The sequence below is a fragment of the Vulpes lagopus genome, chromosome 21 (assembly GCF_018345385.1).
Source record: "Vulpes lagopus strain Blue_001 chromosome 21, ASM1834538v1, whole genome shotgun sequence".
Lineage (NCBI taxonomy): Eukaryota > Metazoa > Chordata > Mammalia > Carnivora > Canidae > Vulpes > Vulpes lagopus.
In genome coordinates this window covers 40,842,729-40,858,861 of record NC_054844.1, presented here as the reverse complement: position 1 = coordinate 40,858,861, position 16,133 = coordinate 40,842,729, and positions in this window count along the sequence as shown.

Below are 16,133 nucleotides of genomic sequence, written 5' to 3'. Positions count from 1 at the left end.
GAGAGAGGAGGCCTTGTCTTAGGTTGATGAGTGCGACTTGTCTAATGAAGTGACCCCCAGTAAGATTCATAGAAAAACCAAAGAGTTTTTAAGACCCATATTGGGTGGGCATGGGGGGTGCCTGGGTGGCTCTTGGTTTTGGCTCAGGCCATGATCTCAGGGTCAGGAGATGGAACCTTGAGTCTGGCTGTGTGCTCAGCACAGAGTCTGCTTAAGATTCTCTTCTCCCTCTGCTCCTCTCCCACCCTTTTTTTTTTCCCTCTCTCTCTCAAATAAACAAATAAATCTTTAAAAAAATAAAAAAGGGGATCCCTGGGTGGCGCAGCGGTTTGGCGCCGGCCTTTGGCCCAGGGCGCGATCCTGGAGACCCGGGATCGAATCCCACATCAGGTTCCCGGTGCATGGAGCCTGCTTCTCCCTCTGCCTGTGTCTCTGCCTCTCTCTCTCTCTCTGTGACTATCATAAATAAAAAAAAAAAAAAAAAAAAAAAAAAAAATTAAAAAAAGAAAAAAAAAAAGAAAAAAAAAGACTTGTATTCATTGAAGCACCACTAGCTCAATGTGAAAGGGAAATATATAATACAAAATGAAAAGAGGCCTTTAGACTCTCGAACCTCTTTTTTTTTTTTTTAAGATTTATTTACTTATTTGAGAGAGAGAGAGCACATGCACAAGTGGAGGAAGGGCCAGAGGGAGAGAGGGAGAGAGACAATCCCAAGCAGACTCTGTGCTGAGCACAGAGACCAACAAGGGGCTCCATCTTATGACCATAAGATCATGACCTGAGCCAAAACAAGCGTCAGATGCTTAACTGATGGGGCCACCCAGGCACCTCTGGACTCCTGAACTTCTAAAGAAGGGCAGGAAGCAGGCTGAGAAAATCACTCAGCTTCAATATAGGCTATTTCCTATGGAAAAGGTGACTCCAAAGGCAAAACCAGGAGGCCAGAGGATAGAGTTAAGAGCCACAGCCAATCATTGCCAGGGTTCAATACTGGGCCTTAGTCAAAGAACTGGGAACATACACCCAGCTAGAGTTCAGAATTGCCATAATCAGTGTTTGGTGTGGACCTCTGGCTTCCTCCTGTTTGAACCAGAGGATCTATTGTAGTTGTCCTATGCCTGTCCTGCTATTGTATGTCGTGTGTGTGTGTGTGTGTGTGTGTGTGTGTGTGTGTACGTGCATGTAGGTGGGTGCGTGTAAACAGCTTGTCTTTAGTTCAGATTGAGAACAGCCCTACCTAAGGAACAAATCCTGAGGAGCCTCACATGTATATAGTCTTGATTTAGACGTGATTCTGGACCCCAAGCCTAAGCCCAATGTTGTAGTGGGATAAAATTTGGGGGGATCTTGGGAGGGGCATGAGGCCAGAGGGTAGAATGGAGCTGTTTAAACAATGACCACAGTTCTTTGACTAATGGAATGTGACGGAAGTGCTATTGTGTGAGTTCCAGGAGAGCTCTGGCCCAGAATTCTGGCAGAAGTCCTGGTTGACCCTGATGGGACCTCCTTGATTCAGAAGCTAGCTCTTCACTGGATCGATCCCCATGGCACTGGGGTGGAATGCACTGAGTGACTGGATCCAGGTCATGTTTTCACCCCTGAGCTGCACTCAATGATGGGGATAGGGAAAATGAAGGATATTTCCCCAAAGGAAAATCAGAGTACGGCTCCCAGGAGGATGTTAGATGCCAAGCAGGCAAAACCAGCACATATCTGCCATCTCAAGACAGAGGGCCTAAAAAAGAAAAAAAAGAAAAAAAAGACAGAGGGCCTGTCCTCAGGGAACTCAACATAGTGGTATGGAGATGACAGGGAAGTGACTGTAATGTGGTTAAGTGCCACGCGAGGATAGTTAGATGAAGAGTTAGAAAAGTCCCTGAGAACTTTGAGCTGGATCTTAAAGGTTGAGCAAATTTTAGTCAAGCAGGCAAGAGAGAAGAGGGAAAGACAAAGGGAACAGCTTGAACAAAGGCCTGATGTGTGTGTGCTGGTGGAAGGGTTCAGAGGAGCCCGACAATTGACATTATATGCCTCTTCTAATGTGATGTACTAACAAGGACACATTCTACTCATGTAATTTCTACCAAAAAACCCAAAGCCTGAGTCTTATAATGAGAAAATGCTAGACAAAGCCAAACTGAGGGATATTCCACAAGGTAACTGGCTTATATTTCTTAAAAAATGTTCTGAAATGAATAGGTGATGGGGATTAAAGAGTACACTTATCCTGATGAGCCCAGAGTAACATATAGAGTTGTTGAATCACTATATTGTACACCTGAAACTAATGTAACACCCTATGTTAACTATATTAGAATTAAAATTAAAAACAATACAAAAAAGACCTAAAAAAATTTTTTTTAGATTTTATTTATTTATTCATGAGAGACAGAGAGAGGCAGAGACACAGGCAGAAGGAGAAGCAGGCTCCATGCAGGGAGCCTGATGTGGGACTCGATCCCAGGACTCCAGGATCACACCCTGGGCCGAAGGCAGGTGGTCAACCGCTGAGCCACCCAGGGATCCCCTAAAAATTTTTTTAATGTTCTGAAATGTAGGCTTTTGGTGTTATCTCCAAAGGAGGCTATACCCACAGTTGCATATTGCAGTGAGTAATATTTTAAAAATTAATTTGTTTAATGTTGATTAAATACATAGATACATACGTGCATTTTATGTGTACTTATGAATAAGAAAAAAAATCTGGATGGATATACATTAAAATGTTACTTGTGGGGCGCCTAGGTGGCTCAGTGGGTTAAGTGTCTGCCCTTGGCTCAGGTCATGATCCCAGGGTCTTGGGATTGAGCCCTGAGCTGGGCTCCCTGCTCAGCGGGGAGCCTACTTCTCCCTCTCCCTCTGCCCCTCCCCACTGGCTCATTCTCCCTCTCTCTCTCTCTCTCTCAAATAAATAAATAAATAAAATCTTTAAAAAATATTAATTGTGGAGCACCTGGGTGGCTCAGTGGGTTAAGTGTTTGACTGCCTTCAGCTCAGGTCATGATCTTGGAGTCCTGGGATGGAGCCCCGCATGGGGCTCTCTGCTTGGCAGTGAGTCTGCTTCTCCCTCTCCCTCTGTGATCTCTCTCTCACATTACAAAAAAAAAAAAAAAAAAAAAGTTAATTGTGATTATCTCCAGGTGGTGAATAAGACATCAAGTCTTTTCTTCTGGCTTATCTAGATTTGCTAATTTTTCTATACTGAAAAAGTATATAATTTGTATAATGAAATAAACTAAAATGAAAAATTCAAATAGGGGTGCCTGGGTGGCTCAGTGGGTTAGGCAGCTGACTCTTGATTTTGGCTCAGGTCGTGATCTCAGGGTCGTAGGATCAAGTCCTTTGGTGGGCTCTGCCCTCAACAGGGAGTCTGATTGAGGTTCTTCTCTCTTTCTCTGCCTCTGCCCCTCACCCCCATACATAAATAAATCTTTAAAAAAATTCAAATAATAAACAAATAGAGAAAAAAGAGGGAAGGATGATTGGAAAGAAGGAGAGAAAAAAGAAAAGGCAGATGCAAAAGGAAACTGGTAATACACCTACTTGGTGCATTGAGTATCCTTTCCTAGCCTTATTTTCTTTGTCCTCTTTGTAAAACTGTACATTGCCTTTATAAAACAAGCATTATTTGGTTAGGTGGCATTTATTTAGTGCCAGCACTGTGGGGATACAAAAGACAGGACACGGTCACTTTCTTCAGTAAGTTCAGAGTAAATCAAAACTTGCAATCTTGTATGCTAACGGCAGTAATAGGCACATATCTAGGTCGAGGGAGGGAAATACTCTTTCTGAAGAAGAGTAGGTGGTGATGTCTCACAAAAGAGGACACACATAAGCTGCGTCTCAGGAAAGTAGGAATTGTGGGGGGAGCGGGATTGGGGGGAGGGTAGATTCCAGGCACAGGGAACAGCCTGTGCAAGGACATGGAGCTCCCACCCAGCACATTAGGTACCGTGAGTAGTTCAGCATGACTGCAATAGAGACCTTAGCATGGGGTGGGGAGTGGGTACTGGAGATGAAGCTGAAGAAACAGGCAGGAGGTCAGTTTTTAGAGGACCTTGTGGATCATTAGGCACTAGGAACAGTCCATGGATAACTGCCTTGGCATCATCTGGGAGCTGGTCAGAAAAGCAGACCCTGAGGACGCTTGGGTAGCTTAGTGGGTTAAGCATCTGACTCTTGATTTCAGCTCAGGTCATGATCTCGGGATAGAGAGATGGAGGCCCAGGTCAGGCTCCATGCTGACCATGGAGCCTGCTTGAGATTCTCTTTCCTTCTGCCCCTCACCCCCTCATTCTCAAGCACACACACTCTCCTTCTCTCTTAAAGAAATGCAGACCCCAGACCTCCTGAATCAGAATCTGCATTTTAACCAGAGGTTCAAGTGACTCATTTGCATATTCATGTTTCAAAAGCCTTTATTTAAGGACTTTGGACTTCATTCTGTAGGCACCAGGGAGCCAGCGAGTTAGATCTGTCTTCCTCTGTGTGTGGGAGAGAGGGTGGTTCTTCATCTCCTCTTTTTGGCTTCTTCACCAGCTCCTCTGCCTCCACTAACCCCAAAGCACCCCAGGCTTCTGTTCCCTTCACAGACCTTGCCTCAGCCCCATTGTCCTAAATACACCTTACAAAACCCTTGATTGACTGTAGGGAACACTTTGGATTTGAAAGATAATAACTGAAAAGATAGGATTCTATGATTCTATGAAAGAATACTTTGCAGGGTGACCTTATGAAACTCATTATGCCCAAGCAGCGATACACGCTGAAAACACAAGTAGGTTCGAATAACATTTAGAAAAATTTACAGATGCTAAGTCCATAGTGAATTAAAAAGGGGAGCTGAGGATGCTTGGAGACATCACTCCTGACCTTTATTTGTAATAAGCTGTGTTGGGTTCTTTTTTTCTGACTATAAAACTAATACATGTGCATTATTGAAAGCATGCAAAATATATTAGTTTGAAGAAAATAAAAGGGCAGTCAGAGGAAAATACAAAGTATTTGTATTTGAAAGTATTCAAAACAAACAGAGTTGGAAATCAAGTGTATGCAAACACAGACACACACATTCTCTCTCTCTCTCTCTTCCTCTTCCACCCACTTCCTGGGTCCTTCTGATTTGGTTATATCAGTAATTATGAACTGATCAATCTCCAATGCTTACATATTAAGACTGTAACCCCTGTCAACCATTGGACTATGTGGTATATGGTGATTACTTTTCCTTTCTTGCACAACATTTTGCCTTTCTGGAAGTTAACCAGTTATTACATTGTTAGTTGTTTGTTCATGTACTTTCCTATGTCTTTATTAATAACTTTTCTTCACTACCTTAAGTGGGTAAATATCCTCTCAATATGTTCAAATACATTAGATGTTCTATCAATTTTATCTTGTTGACACCATATTCTCTTTCCAAATCTTCTGACATCTCTAACCTGCACTGGTTGCTCCAAAGCTCTGTGGTGCAGCTGTTATGCAGGAATCTCCCCTTGGCTCCATCCTGGGGAATCAATCCCCCCACCACACTCCCCTGTTGGAAACCTGCATTCTGGATTCCACGAACCTCTCCCCTCTCGGTTTCCTACTGATTCTGGTGGAAAGTCTTTTCCAAAAACTTCCTGAAAAAGATGGGAAATAATACTTTTGGCTTCTTGCATGTCTAGAAGGGTCTTCATTTTGTGTCCACACTTAATTAATCATTTGGTTGTGTGTCAAATGAAAGATTGGAAAGAACTTTCCTTCAGAATTTTCAAGACATTGTTTCACTGCCTTCTAGCTGCTAGTGTTGCTGTTGAGAAATCCACTGCTGTTATGATTCTTGATTCCCTCCTTTGATTTTCTTTCTTTCTTTTTTTTTAACCTTTGTAAAAACATGTAGGGATTTCTTCTTTTATCCTCAGTGTTCTGAAAATTGACCATGCTGTATTCTGATATGGAACTATCTTTATCCATTATATTTGACACCTGGTCAGCCCTTCAGCTCTAGGAAATGTTCTTGAATTATTTCTTTGATAGTTCTTTGACAGATTGATAGTTTCCTCTGCTTTCTCTTTCTGGAACTCCTAATGTTTGGATATCAGATCTTCTGGGCTGGACTCCATTTTTTGACTTCCATTTTCTATCTCTGCCTTTTTTGTTTTACTTTGTGGAAGACTGACTCAGTTTTATCTTCCAACTGTTCTATAGAGTGTTTCATACCTGCTATTATATTTTTTATTTCCAAGACTTTTTGTTCTTTAAATGTTCTTTTTCTCCAATATTTTATTATGAAAGTTCCCCAACATATAGAAAAGCTGAAAGAATTTTGTGGTAAATAGCCATATAACCATCACCTGGATTCTTTTTATAGCTTGTTTCATGGATGCAATACCTCTCTTATTTCTTGAGATATATTGATGTTAATATTTTATGATTTTGTATTATTTCCTCTCCCTGCAGTCTTTGCTCCTCTGTTTCTAGGCTGCTTGGATTCTGTCTTTCATATTAGAGACTTTCTTCAAATGTCTGATGATCCAGGGTCATCTGTCCTACTTTAAGAGTAGCCTCCCCATGGGATGCAATGGGAAGTACATTCCCATCTAAATAATTTTCCTGCCAAAAACCACATCTGAATCTGATTAAGACTCTAGAGCTAACCAACAGTTTATATAGAATACAAAGTTCAAGAAATATATTAAATGATTTCCACAGTCCACAATATGGGAAACACTATAGGACAATATTTCTAATTTGTTCAACAAATACACTGTTAAGTTAAAACAAAGGGGGGGAAGTCACTATAGACTGAAAGACTCATCAACCAAAAGCCATGTGTAGTTCTTGCATTTGAACAAACTAACTGTAAAAATATATATATTTATGAGACAATCAGGGAAATTTTATCACTTACTTGATATATTAGATATTAAGAAATTATTGTTAAAGTGTCATACATAGGTGATGATAGTACTGTGGCTAGAAGAGTATTTATCTTTAGAAAGATCTATGAAAGTATTTACAGATAAAATACAAGGTCTAGGATTTGCCTCAAGATAATTGGGGTGAAGGTACAGTGGGTAGAGGTATGGAAGAAAGAAAATTGGCTGTAGGTTAATAATTGTTGGGGCTGGATAGGAGGTACATGGAGATTATACCATTTTCTCTACTTTCACATATGTTTTTTTATTAAAGATTTTACTTATTCATGAGAGACAGAGAGACAGAGAGAGAGGTGGGGGGGCAGAGACACAGGCAGAGAGAGAAGCAGGCTCCATGCAGGGAGCCGGATATGGGACTCGATCCCAGGACTCCAGGATCACACCCTGAGCCGAAGGCAGGCGCTCAACTGCTGAGCCACCCAGGCATCCCCTACTTTCACATATGTTTGAAATTTTCCACTTAAAAAAAAAATAAATGAGAACTCAGCTGCTGATTTGAAGCTCTGAGCTGGTGGTGAGGCTTGTCTTTGTGGGCTTCACTAGCTGGACCATTTCCCTAGAAAACCTCTGATATTGGTAGTATCGCCCAGGTCCCCAACAAAGTTCTCCAAACCTCTCACCCAAAAGGTATAATCCTGAGGGTACCTGGGTGGTGCAATCAGGTAAGCACCCACCCAACCCTTGGTTTCGGCTCAGGTCCTGATCTCCGGGTTGTGAGATTGAGCCCTGTGTGGGGCTCTGTGCTCAGTGGGGAGTCTGCTAGAGATTTTGTCTCCCTCTCCCTCTGCCCCCTCCTCCTCACGCCCCCTCTTTCTCTCTCAAGCAAATAAATAAATCTTTTTAAAAAGGGGCATAATCCTGGCTGTCAGTTATCTCGAAAGTTGTAGGTCAAGAAATCTGAGGTTTTCAACCTTCAATGTATAAACTTACTTAAGTTCACAGCAGGTTATCTTCCCACCAATGGACTTGTGATCCCCCGACCAGACCTCTATTTTACCTTTTTCACTTTTCTGCTGGGATTGGTGAGGAGCACACCCAGACACCTGCACTGGGTGGTAAAGGGAGTAAAGGGAGTGGGGTATAACTTCTTTTTATAATGATTCTCTAGCAATTCCTCTTATTTTTTAAAACTTTTTATTTTGAAATATATGTGCCGCGAGGTCCCATACACTCCTTGCCCAGTCTCCCTCAATGATTACATCTTTTATCATTATAGTGCCCTACCCAAACTGGGACATTAACATTGGAATGTGTGTTGTATAGCTCTGTGGCATTTTATCACACATGTAGATTCATGTAACTGTCACTGCAATCATCACAGAACCACTGCATCGTCACAAACACCTTCCCTGAGCTATCCCTTTATACTACATCCACCCCTACCATCCCTAACCCTGGCAGCCACTAATCTGCTTTCCATCTTCTATAATTTCGTTTCATTTTGAAAATGTTATACAATGGAATCATATAGTTTCTATTTGGGGGGGATTTTTTTTTTTTACACAGTATAATGCCTTTTTTTTTTTTAAGATTATTTATTTATTTATTTATTTATTTATTTATTATTATTCATTCATTCATGACACAGAGCAAAACAGAGGCAGAGACACAGGCAGAGGGAGAAGCAGGCTCCATGCAGGGAGCCTGATGTGGGACTCGATCCTAGGTCTCCAGGATCACACCCGGGCTGAAGGTGGTGCCAAACCGTTGAGCAATTGGGGCTGCCCCAGCATAATGCCTTTGACATCCATTTGACCTGCTTAATATATCAGTGGTTTGTTCTTTTTTATTGCTGAGTACTAGTCCAAACTATGACTTTGCCACAGTTCATTTAACCCTTCACCTACTGAAGGACATTTTTGTTGTTTCCTGTTGTTGGCTATTACAAATAAAGCCCTGTGAACATTCATGTAATGTATGCATGTATGTATGAAGTAATGTTCAATTTTTTCTTACTATTTTTATTTTTTTAAGGATTTTATTTATTTATTCACGAGAGACAGAGAGAGAGAGAGGCAGAGACACAGGCAGAGGGAGAAGCAGGCTTCATGCAGGGAGCCTGATGTGGGACTCAATCCCGGGTCTCCAGGATCATGTCCTGGGCTGAAGGCAGCACTAAACTATTGAGCCACCAGGGCTGCCTTTTTTTTTTTTTTTTTTAATAGACTTAGTAAGATATAATTTGCATTACATTGACTTCACCTATTTAAAGTGTATGATGTAATATATTTTAGTATATTTAGAGCCCTTCCTCTCTCGAGACCCCACTGACCCACAATGGACTGTGACAACGAGGGAGAAATAAACCTTTACTATGGTAAGGCACTGAGATTTGGGGGTTATTTGTTACAGCATTTAGTCTGTCCTGACTAATTTGGCTCCATCTTTGGAGAAACTGCCTTTACCTCCTGGATCTCAGTTTCTTCTTCTGAAAATGAGGGGTTCAAAATAGGGATTCTCTTGGTTGTGTGTCAGCTAGCACACTCCATTTATAAATCTTGTGTTATTATTTCCAAGTGGTTTAAAACTCTGCAAGGACTAATTATAGAATTTCTCAACTATAATAAGGAGTAAGTTCTCCATTTACAGATGGGTTGTGTTCCAAAAGTCCAGGCAGAAGTTCCTTGTTGGAACATTGTTTCTGTGAGAAAATAGATTCAATATTTTAAAATATACACAGATTCCAGCTTAAACCTCAGTTCTGAGGCCCTCTGATCCCCAGATGGAGGCAGAGAGTGAGGTGGGAGAGCAGGGACTGAGCAGAGGTTCTAGGGCATGATTTGAAAGGGAAAGAAGGGAGGGTAGGATGGTCTAGACCACCGGCCAGGATGTCAGCTGCACAAGGTTCCTTAGGAAGCCATAGAAACCATTATACATGTTAATCGTTCCTGACTTGGATACTTCTAATTCTATATATACACAACTTTCCATTTTAACTGTTCTTAGGTGCATGTTCTGTGCAGGAAAGAGATTAATTTTCCATAGAGCTAATGAAGCTTAAGCTTCAGAGTCCTCATTCACACATAGAACACTTCTAAGGCCCTAGAAAGATGTCTGCAAGGTCATTTGTTTTTGCAAAATTTGAAAAAATAAGATATTTTAACTGCAGGAGGTCAAAACTTCTATTTCTGCTTTGAATTTCCTTTCTTCACATTTGCCCTTGTGTTAGATGGCACTGGAATGGCTACAGGCATTTTTTTGGAATCCAGCTAAAGAGAAGTTTAGTTGGAGATACACTCCATTTAGGATCTATTCACATGGTTTAAAATTACTTCCATGCATAGTTGAACTTTTACCCACTGAAGGAATAACTCTAGAAGTCTCTTATCCACTCATGTGCTGACTCACCTCATGTTATGACCTATAGGTGTATGGCCAGAGTTCAAATCAAGATCTAAATGTGTCCTACATTTAGAACCTGGTACCAGAACTGTGCAGGAGTGGAAGAAAACAAAGCTTAGAAGATGTATGAAGCCAGAAAACAGTCTGAGGAAAATTCTTCCAATTGTCAGCTGTGCAAAAATATAAGCAGAAGATTCTGTCCATATTGACATCTGGTCAAAATAAGTTTTGTTCTGTTGGCAATATACTCAATAACACAGTATATCATTATAAATGTATCATACATTATTTTCTTCCTTGATGGGAACTGTCAAAATACAGTTTCTCAGAATTCTCATCTTTATATTTTTTGATGACACAAATCACCAGTACCGAGGCAAATAATAAACAGCTCATAATACACCAATTATAATGAGGTTCTCAAAGGCAAATTGGCTAGTAAATGTAGTCAATTTGAAGAGTATATCTAAGATTAGTCCTTGCATAGGAAAAATTTTAAAAGCTGACAAATACCACAAACATCATGAAAAACTCCCATAATAGTTTGATGAATTAAAAAAAAATAGTTTGATGAATTAAATGCTAGTCACACTTGAATATTACTTTTTTCTTACATTTTTGGCTACATACTCTTCGACTGCTTCTTCATTTGACAATGATTTAATAGTACCATTTTCTAAGAGAGGACAAAAAAGATAATTCAGTCTTTTCTTAGCATAGCAGATTAAATTTGTCCTTTATTTTAAGTTTCAAAAGATTTATTTATTTGAGGGGGGCAGGGGCAGAGGGAGAAAGACAGAGAAACCCAAGCAGACTGCACAGAGTGCGGAGCCCAATACGGGGCTCAATCTCATGACCCTGAGATCATGACCCAAGCTGAAACCAACAGTTGGATGCTTAACTGGCTGTGCCACCCAGGTGCCCCCAAATTTGCCTTTTATTATTTGATCATTTAGAAAAGTCTCTTTCACGTTCACAATTTGTTATTGACAATGTCATGTAAATTTAAGTTTGTTATCAAATTGGGGAAAGATATTGATCAAGTTTCTTTTGTCTGAGCTAAAATTCCAGAGCTTTAAAAAATGTGTAATTTGTGATTTTTTTTTCTAAAGATTTTATTTATTTATTCATGAGAGAGAGAGAGAGGCAGAGACACAGACAGAGGGAGAAGCAGGCTCCATGCAGGGAGCCCGACGTGGGAATCGATCCCAGGACTCCAGGATCATGTCCTGGGCCAAAGGCAGGCACTAAACCACTGAGCCACCCAGGGATCCCCCTGTAATTTGTGATTTATTTTCTTTCTTTCTTTTTTTTTTTTTTTTTGTGATTTATTTTCTCATTGCAAATACTCACTTTACATGTCTTTATATTTGTAATCTTTAAAAAACATTTTAATTTAAATTCTAGTTAGTTAACATACTAGAACTCTGGAGTAGAATTCAGTGACTCATCACTTAATATCCAGTGCTCATCACAAGTGCCCTCCTTAATCTCCATCACCCATCCAGCCCATCCCCCACCTGCCAAGAACACCAACTGCCACAATTTTATAAGCATCACGCTCCCCAAAACCTCGCCAGCTGTAGTGTAGAGCATGCTCTTAGGTGCTGCTATAGCTACTTGAGGTGTTGGAGCTGGTGACTTAGGCCCCAAGCCCAGGAGCTGAGTATTGTCAGGTCATCTGGGCCAATCAAAAATGAAAAAAATGAAAAATGGACACAGGTTCAAAAAGTCACCAGAATCAAACTAAAATGCCTCTTTATGCGCTCGGCTCTGAGATATGTTAGGTCCCTAGTAACGTTACCAGACCCACCCCTATCTTTGCTTCTCAAAGATCCCAGGATTAATGTGGAGCCTGCCATTCACCATCTAGGCTGGTGACTTTTTTTTCTGGCGAGTAGTGTTTCAAAACTGAAAAACACGCTCATGTCCTTAATGAAATTAAACACTTTGCTGGCAATAATAGATACTTGTTCTAAAAAGCAAACAAAAAGGTGTTTACAAAAGCAAGGTGATTGCAGCTCCTTGAATATTAAGGATTGTCAAGGGTTTGTGCTAGCACCACCTAGTGACAAAAAGAGGTAAATTCGGCTCACCAAAATCTCAAAAACATTGGGGAGAGAAATGTTACCAGTGCTGTTGTCCCACCCCTACTTTTCTGGAAGTTGTTCAGGGTTACTGTGGTTTACTCAGTTTCACTGTGACTTTTGCTCATTAACTTATGTCCCCAAATAGACCAGGCAGAGATAGAAGTATGAAGTACAACCTGGGAGGGCAACAGGGACCATTTTAGCCTCTGATAGCACTCTGCAGGGGTCACATTTTAGCCCCTTAGAAGTTCAGCAAACCACTGGCCTCATGTAGCAAGAGGCCCTTTAAGATGGCTGGCTAGGGGCCCAGGTGGCTCAGCAGTTTAGTGCCACCTTCAGCCTAGGGCATGATCCTGGAGACCCAGGATCGAGTCCCACGTCGGGCTCCCTGCATGGAGCCTGCTTCTCCCTCTGCCTGTGTCTCCGCCTCTCTCTCTGTTTCTCTCATGAATAAATAAAATCTTAAAAAAAAAAAAAAAAAAAAGATGGCTGGCCAGGTGGGGAGAGGTCAACACAACTCTGTTGACTCCTGGCTGAACCTGTTGGATTATTCTGAACCATCCTGGCTTCTAACTGGAAACTGCCACCTGGGCTAACCCCTCGGTTTCTCTCCTTACCAGCTGTTTTTTTCCTTCCCCTGGCTCAGCCCAGATTTTGCCCACCTGCATTCCACTTTGTCTGTTTCAGTTCCTTTCTTCTTTCCATTCTAATTTTCCCAAAACAAACCTGGCTTTAGTCATCTATTTGCAGCTTCTATTGAGTTTTTGTTTTCTTAAATTTTACTTCATCTGGTAAGTACACTTAATACGAGATCTACCCTCGAGGCACCTGGGTGGCTCAGTAGTTGAGAGTCTGCTTTTGGCTCAGGGCGAGATCTCAGGGTCCTGGGATTAAGTCCCACGTTGGGCTCTTAACAGGGAGCCTGCTTTTTCCTCTGCCTGTCTGCCTCTGTCTGTGTCTCTCATGAATAAATACATAAAACCTTTAAAATATATATATGAGATCTACCCTCTTAACAGATTTTTAAGTGTACAGCACAATATTGTTATCTACAGGCATAATATTATACAACAGATCTCTAGACCTTATTCATCTTGCATAACTGAAACTTTACAGCCATTGATTACCAACTCCTATCCCTTTCCCCCTGGCCCCTAGCAACTACCATTATATTCTTTGTTTCTAGGAGTTTGACTATTTTAGATACCTTACATCAGTAGAATTCTGCAGTGTTTGGCCTTTCATGACTACCTTATTTCACTTAGCAAAATGTCCTCAAGGTTTGTCCATGTTGTCACATATGACAGGATTCCTTCCTTCTTAAGATGAATAATACTCCATTGTATATAATACCACATTTCTTTTATCGATTCATCTGTCCAGTGGACATTTGTTTCCACATCTTGTGAATAGTGTCACAATGAATACGAGAGTGCTACTTCTCTCTCTTCAAGAATTTGATTTAAGTTCTTTTGTTTTTTTTTTTTTTTTAAAGATTTTATTTATTCATGAGAGACACACAGAGAGAGAGATTGAGGCAGAGACACAGGCAGAGGGAGAAACAGGCTCCATGCAAGGAGCCCGACGTGGGACTCGATCCTAGGTCCCCAGGATCATACCCTGGGCTGCAGGCAGTGCTAAACCGCTGCGCCACTGGGGCTGCCCCGATTTAAGTTCTTTTGAATAGGGATCCCTGGGTGGTGCAGCGGTTTGGTGCCTGCCTTTGGCCCAGGGTGCAATCCTGGAGACCTGGGATCGAATCCCGTGTTGGGCTCCCGGTGCATGGAGCCTGCTTCTCCCTCTGCCTATGTCTCTGCCTCTCTCTCTGTCTCTTTGCGTGCGACTATCATAAATAAATAAAAAAAGTTCTTTTGAATAAATACCCAGCTATGGGATTGCTGGGTCATATGGTAGTTCTATTTAATTTTTTGAAGAATCTCTGTAGAGTCTGCACCATTTAATATACCCACCAACAGTGTACAAGGGTTCCACTTTCTCCATATCCTTGCCAACACTTGTCTTTGTTTTTGCTCTTCTATAATAGCTATCCTAACATGAGGTGATATTTTGTAGGGTTTTTAAAAAAGATTTTATTTATTTATTCGTGAAAGAGAGAGGCAGAGACACAGGCAGAGGGAGAAGCAGGCTCCATGCAGGGAGCCCGACGTGGGACTTGATCCCAGGTCTCCAGGATCATGCCCTGAGCCAAAGGCAGGCGCTAAACTACTGAGCCACCCAGGTTGCCTGCATTTTGTAGTTTTGGTTGGCATTTCCTTGATGATTCGTAACACTGAGCATCTTTTTATATACCTGTTGGCCATCTGCATGCTTTCCTTTGGAGATAGGTCTTCTTAAATCCTTTGCCCATTTTTCAGTTATTAGTTCTCTTGCTATTGAGTTATAGGAGTTCCTTTAACACTTTAGAAATTGATTCATTATCAGATCTATAGTCTGCAAATATTTTCTCCCATTTTGTAAGTTGCCGTTTCACTCCATCAATAGATTTCATTGCTATGTGTAAGTAAGTTTCTTAGTTTGATGTAGTTTCACTTGTCTACTTCTGCTTCTGTTGTCTGTGCTTTTGGTGTCATATCCATGAAATCATTGCCAAGATCAGTTTTCCTCTATTTTTTTTTTCTAGCTATCATACAGTTTCAGGTCTTACATTTAAGTTCTTAATCCATTTCAAGCTGATGTTTGTGTAAGATCACGATCCACTTTCATTATTTTGCATATGAATATCCAATTTTCCTAGCACCATTTATTGATACTGAGTTTTCTTTTTTAAAAAGATTTTATTTATTTATTTGAGAGACAAAGTGAGAGAGCAGGAACAAAGTGGGAGGGGCAGAGGAGAGGGGGAAGCGCACTGCCACCTGAGCAGGGAGCCAGATGGAAGGCTCCATCTCAGGACCCCAGGTTCATGACCTGAGCCAAAGGCAGAGGCTAAACCCATGAGCTACCCAGGGGCCACATAGTTTTCATTCAACGAATTTTTATTTTTTAAATATTTTATTTATTTATTCATGAGACACAGAGAGAGAGAGAGGCAGAGACACAGGCAGAGGGAGAAGCAGGCTCCATGCAGGGAGCCCAATGTGGGACTCGATCCCAGGTCTCCAGGATCACACCCTGGGCCCAAGGCGGGCACTAAACCGCTGACCCACCCAGGGATTCCTCAACGAATATTTATCGAGCATCTTTGGGCCAGGCATTACGGTAGGTATAAGAGATAAAGGCTAAGAATAACATAATGGTGACAAGCACACCCACTGGGGCCAAACTGCCTGGGTTCAAATCCTGGTACCATCATTTCTAACTGCTTGACCTTGAGCAGGTTACAAATTCCTTACACCCCAACGTCCTCATATATAAGAAAGGGATAAAAAAAAAAAAGAAAGAAAGAAAGAAAGGGATAACTACGGTCTTTTCATCACAGGACTGATGTGAGGACTGAAAGAATGAATATGTGTAGAGGTCCTGGACAGGCATCTGGCACCCGATAATCACTCGTTAAGTGCTGGCTCTTAAGGCATGGTCCTTGCCTCTCAAGGAGCTCACAAATTACAGCTGCCCCATCCACCTGACCCGCCTGGCCGTCAGGGCCATCTTGGTCTTCCGACCCTTCAAGGGACCCCTAGCTCCTGGCTACCCTTTCCTGGAACCATGGGATGAATCGGGTGCAAGTGCCTACACCACCGATTCCTTGTGTGACTCTAGGTAAGTAGTTTCTCCCCTCTGGATCTCACTTAATGCACCTGTAAAGGAAGGAAGC